This window comes from Astatotilapia calliptera, chromosome 4 (assembly GCF_964374335.1).
Source record: "Astatotilapia calliptera chromosome 4, fAstCal68.1, whole genome shotgun sequence".
In the NCBI taxonomy this organism is placed as follows: domain Eukaryota; kingdom Metazoa; phylum Chordata; class Actinopteri; order Cichliformes; family Cichlidae; genus Astatotilapia; species Astatotilapia calliptera.
In genome coordinates, this window is record NC_137425.1 from 2,734,952 (window position 1) to 2,740,872 (window position 5,921).

Genomic DNA, 5,921 nt, shown 5'->3' on the forward strand with positions numbered 1-5,921 from the left:
TGACACGAACCCGACGTATTAGTCAGAGGTCCCTTTACTAAGGGTTACTGAAGTTGGACTAGCTGGTATATAATGATGTGCTACGTGGTGGCTAGCTAACAGCTATGTTAGCATAATATAAACAGTGAAGCTGGAGGATGAACACTAACTTTTTTCCACTCGATAAAAGTTAACATGAAGGTTCCTGATGGTTAGAGACAAATGCAATCGCATGGCAGGATGCTGTAAACGGACCAAACTTCAGTCAGAACAACTGAGATAATCCATCCACAATACGAGGTTAGTCATTAATAGAACAAGATACAAAGACCGGACTGTCACTATACAGATGTATTCACTATAATGAATCAGGATTTGATCGCAGGCTGCAAAGTGAGGCCAGCAGCAAAAACTGTTAGACTCCTTGGACAATGTTCAGGATTTTCTTCGGGTCTGTTGTGGCCAGTGCGATCCTCTATGCCGTTGCATGCTGGGGGAGCATGCTGGGGTCGCAGATGCCAACAGACTCCATAAACTGATCTGTAAGGCCAGTAATGTTGTGGGGATGGAGCTGGACTCCCTTAAGGTGGTGTCGGAGAAGCGGCTGTTGTCCAAAATAAAGACAATGTTGGATAATGCCTCCCACCCACTCCACGACACAGGAGCACGTTCAGTGAGAGACTGAGATTACCAAAAAGCACCACTGAACGTCACAGGACATCATTCCTGCCTCATCCACTTAGCACACTGTATACTGCAATAGCTACACCCTTTTTGCACACGCTCTCCTCTTATTCAGCTATTTATCAATAAGTGACTTATATGTATATAAGTAATGTACATATTGTGTCTATTTCTTACTTAGTGTATTCTCTGTCTTTGTTACTGTTTATACTGGAGCACTGTAACCAAAATAATTTCCCTTAGGGATCAATAAAGTATTCTGATTCTGATTCAAACATGTTAGCGCAACAATAGTAAATAATAAAGGACACCTGATGGATGAACTGAGTTTTTATATCATAGTGTCTGCTTTACCGAAGTTTTAAAGTTGCACAAAGAGACTCAAATGATTTCAAAATAAAATAAATTTTCAGTTTTATTTTGAAATCACTGGTTTTATCGTTGGTTTTTGTTGCATGCCAGTTGTTTGTAGCTGTCGTGGTAATTAAGCCTTTTACTTGTTTTTGGATTTTTGGCTCGTTCACATGTTTGCACTGTAGTTTTTAACCTGGGTTAACACTTTCAGAGTTTGGATCCTCGTCCTTTTTAATTTGTGACACGGAGTGAAGATAATAACTGATCGCGTGATATTTAAATTTTGCTCCACACGGAGAAATGTTGTTGTTTTTAGTAAAGCTACTAAATAATATGAATGATTCAAAGTGTTACCGTGAACCACAGATGTCTCTGTAACAGCCATTTACTCTCTCTTTTCTTTGTTGTAATGCACATTTAGACACTAGGGGGCAGTCAACTTTTCAAGTCTACACTTTAAATAATCCACACAGTGCAGGTGAAGTATCAGAGGCACCACAGACTGTATAAGAAAAAATAATTGGTGAAATCCTGTTTGATTTGAAGCCTTGATTTTACTGCTTTAGCTGTCACCATTTTTAAAAATAATAATTGTAATAAAAGGCAACAACAGCACAGAGGTGAAGCCTAGCAAACAGTTAGCAGCTGTGTTAGCACACACGTGACATTCAACGTGAATGGATAAAAACAAATTCTGCTCTAAGCAGTTATCATGAAGTAAATGAGCCATAGCGGTCGTTGTAGCAGCCTCTAAACACCGGACTCTTTGGGAAGTGATTCTCCTTTGGAGCCAAAAGCACAGGTTGTTACAAACATATAACAATAATAATAATAACGCCTGAAATTTTATTCCACATCTGCTCGCCCACCACAAGCTCTAAATCCACTGTATTGTTCTGCTAATAGCCGGAGGAGGACGGTCATTAGGGCTGCTTGGAATGGCTCATCGCTCCGCTAACTGACCAAAGTCATTTGGGAAAAGAACAAAAGACAAACAAATTATTTCCTTTCAGTTTAAACCGAGTGAAGGAAAACCTGTGAAACACACGGTGCCTCTCATCGAACCGTGACAGCTCCCGGTGGTTAAACTGCTGATCTGCAGGAATGTGACAGATGTGAGCCTCTAATTTACTGGGAGAGCGATCACTGTGGGACAAACATCCACTGGTGCTAAGTGGGATTCATTAAGGCTGTGATTGGTATCATCAGCTGCTTCAACCAGGTAGCTTCATGCTGTAATGATCAATGCTAATGTATGACTGGACCCCGGTCTGTGCAGTAATTATGGGATATTTGCCCAGCACGTTATGGATGAGCACATTAATGCTCGTCTTGTTTGTGTTCCTCATCCGTTCTCTCGCAGGCATGTGAGCATCACACATGCAGGAAACTCTGCCCAGAGGACCGGGCTGTCGAGAGGCGTCTCCACTTGGCTCAAAGTAGTCGTGCAAATTGAACACGACGATGAATCGAGAGCTGTTCGGTTGTCATGAGGATAATGTGCAAATTGCTCCTTTGTTTAAACAATATTGGTGTGGCTAAAAGCGAAGATGGATACGAGGAAGCCAGCAGCTTCCTTCACCCTCACCTCCCAGTCTGAACACCGAGCAGCAGAAGTGTCCTTAACCAAATGTGGGCTTTCCAGGTTTGTGTTATAATAAAGCTACTTAACTTCAGTAAGGATGATCTCCATTCCTTTTCTTCACCTTCTCCAGTCCGATGAGCCCTGAGCTCCTGCTCTGTAAATGCTTCGTGCTCTGCCACACTGCCTTTCAGCCCCTCCATCATTGTTCCTTCACGGTGTGATTACAAGCAAAGTCTGCAACCTGCTTCTAGACTTCAGGAAGGTCCTGTCACCATCTCTTCCCTTCATCTGCAGGTTTGCTCCATTATTTTTCTTCTCAGTGGAGTCTAGCTGTTTGTATGTTTTGCTCTTTTCATAAAAAAATATTTATCTATGAGAAAAGACAAAAAAATCTGTAGATACCTAAAGTGACGATAAAGATTATTGTTTATAAATTACTACATAAACGTGTGTTAAAAACAGTATATATATGTAAGAATAGGACTGATACAGAAAAGTTTTCTGTGATGAAGTGGTATCCAGTGCTTTGAGAAGTTCTGACAAACTGAATCTATTGTTTCTGTCCTCGTGTTTGGAGACGGTTTGCATCCCCGGGCCCTCGGGAGCAGCTCGGTTTGTTAGCTGCTGGCTCTGGAAGCGCGTCTGCCTGGTGTTTTGAGGCTACACAGCAGCAGAAACACAGGGAAGAAACTACTGTGCACGAGTGTTCGTCATCCTGGACGGAGCGGGTAGCAGACAGACGGCAGCACAGCGCTGTCGAGCCTCCGCTGGGAGCTTTGGCGCTAATTGTGTAGGAGAAGAAGATTGTTTTGGCTGTAATGAAGGATCTGTTTGTTAACCCTGTGCCCTTGCAGTAGATTGTGAGTCTGTCCACTCACTGTGCTCATGCCAGCTGAACGCTGTTTAGCACTACGAGTGTTTACAGCTCTGATTATGGAGAGAGCAACCTTGAATAAATGTAAATGCAGCCTGTGTGATCCACATTAGTAGGCTTATGGATTTTCTAATGTTGTAGTAGAAGCAGTTATCACTGTTAGTGTTTTTTCATCATTGCCTCTTGGATTGGAAATGAGGCTGAAGAGCATCTGCGATGATCCCAGCGTCAGGGTTTCCGCTTGCACAAATCCTTCGTTCATGCATATGCAGTCGGACCTGCAGGTAAATAATAATTCTTCCTCCAGGTCCTCCATCATGGAATCATTTGCGGAAGCAGCATCCAAGCTTCAGTGCTGAGCTTTGACACAAACAAGCGTTTGAGAGTTTGAGATATGTTTTCATGTTTACATTTGAATTCAATTTTAGATAAGAAGACGAAGCAGCGAAGGCTGTAAGCGCCTTAAAGTGGGACTGAGAGGTCACGATCACACAGGTCCACAGATGGGTTTGCAAACATCTGGCAACTATTGGTTGTAAAACAAAACCAAGTGTATTCCTACACCGGCTGCGAGGATGCTTGGTGTTGCTTGGTGAAACTGGTCACAAGTACACAGCTGCACCAAAAACAGCTGTGATTTTGCCGTAGCTGGGAAATGTGCGGAAACAGAGACCTTTCCCCTTCAAAGTAAAAGCTGTGCCTTCTGAAATGTGTTGGTTGCAGCTGTAAGGTGTGCTTTTACTCTGAAGGCCTCGTTCATGTGTGTCTGCAGACAAATTAGTGTCTTCTGTGACACTGTGTGTGTCGTGGTTGTGGGTCTGTGACCCAGCTTTTTGAGTTTACGTTTGGGATTCATGATTCTTTGCTTTATTAAAATGATTTAGGTTTGAGTTTACTTATATGTTCCCTAGTCATGTCTTTGTTCCCTCCATGTCCCTTAGTTGTTCCCATGTTCGCCTCCCTGAGTTTCCTCCTTGTCTACCCAGTCTGTTTCCTTTCTGTTTCTGGCCCCTGTGTCAACCCTGTGTCTCTTAGTTCCTTGTGTTATGTTTGTGACCCAGTTTAGTTTACATTTATTTCATTTTTAGTTGCCTTGTTTTACACATTTTTGCCTTGTGCCGGTTGCTGACCGGTCTGTGATGAGTGCCTGATTCTGAACTCATACTTCCAAATCTATGTTGAGCTAAAACAGCCACAGATGTGTCCTAACTGAGACTGGGGATACTGTTTTCTTTTAGCTATAGCAGCACATGAAGCTTCCTGATGTAGATGTTGGCATTTCCTGCTTCCTGAAGGTCGGTCTTAATTTTAATGAATGAATTTTGCTTTTACTGGAAGTTGTAGATAATCTTATTTTATTTTTGCATGTGAATGCATGGCCAGTGTTGGGGAGTAACGGAATACATGTACCGCCGTTACGTATTTAAAATACAAAATATGAGTAACTGTATTCCGTTACAGTTACCGTTTAAAAAGGTGGTATTCAGAATACAGTTTGTTGAAATAAATGGATTACACTGCAGTACTTTCCTGTTTCATTTTGTCGCGGGTCAGGACTGTTTGGGTTTTGTTTGACAGCTACGTTCTGTTGTTCCAGGCCGCAGCGTTACGGTTGCCATGGTTACAGGGCGACGCTCTCTCTCTGCGACTGTGTGTTTCCTGGGTGAGAGAGCGCCTTTTCGTTGTTGTTGTGCTAAGCTAACAGGCAGAATGCTACAAGAATGTAGCATCATGGGCAGTGTAGTCCGTGCTGCAGGGAGAATGGACTGCCATACACGTTATGGGTCTGTGAGCGCGAGGAGGGAGAAAAAGGGGAGTGGAAAGGTACGAGTTGTCATCGAGGAAAAACGGGAGCTGGAAGCATGTAAATATAATAATAACCACTGCAGCCAAGAAGAGTGCCTGACGAGCCCAGTTGTAAGTAAGCTATTAAGACTCGACTGTACACCGTGTTCGTGTTTTCCTCCGAAAACAATAAGTTCCGTTGGAGCCTTTCAACGCCTCTCTCTGTCTCTCGCAAGAAAGTTGACCCACACAACAAAGTAAAGCTAGTTTTCAGCTACGAGCCGACAGGGACCCCGCCGTATTAGTCAGAGGTCCCTTTACTACAGTTCGGAGTCGCGGACCTTCAGTAATAATAATAAATCACACAGCAATAGTACATTCACGTTGTTGTAAAAAGCATGATAATATATTAAGTAATCCAAAGTATTCAGAATACGTTACTGTCATTGAGTAACGTAACGGAATACGTTACAGAATACATTTTGGGGCATGTATTCTGTAATGGAATACATTTTAAAAGTAACCTTCCCAACACTGTGCATGGCTCATTACAGCCTTCCATTCATTTTATTATATATCGTTAGCTTCATAGCATAATTGCCTAAGTCATTTGACTAAGTCAATGACTTAGGCACTTATGCTATGAAGCTAACGATATGT

General features: G+C 42.5%; 1 protein-coding gene across 1 annotated transcript in view; it reads right to left on the reverse strand.

Moving 5' to 3' along the window:
* LOC113020221 (C-reactive protein-like) overlaps positions 1 to 5,921 on the reverse strand; it is a 438,825-nt gene that overhangs the window by 146,234 nt on the left and 286,670 nt on the right. The window lies entirely within an intron of this gene.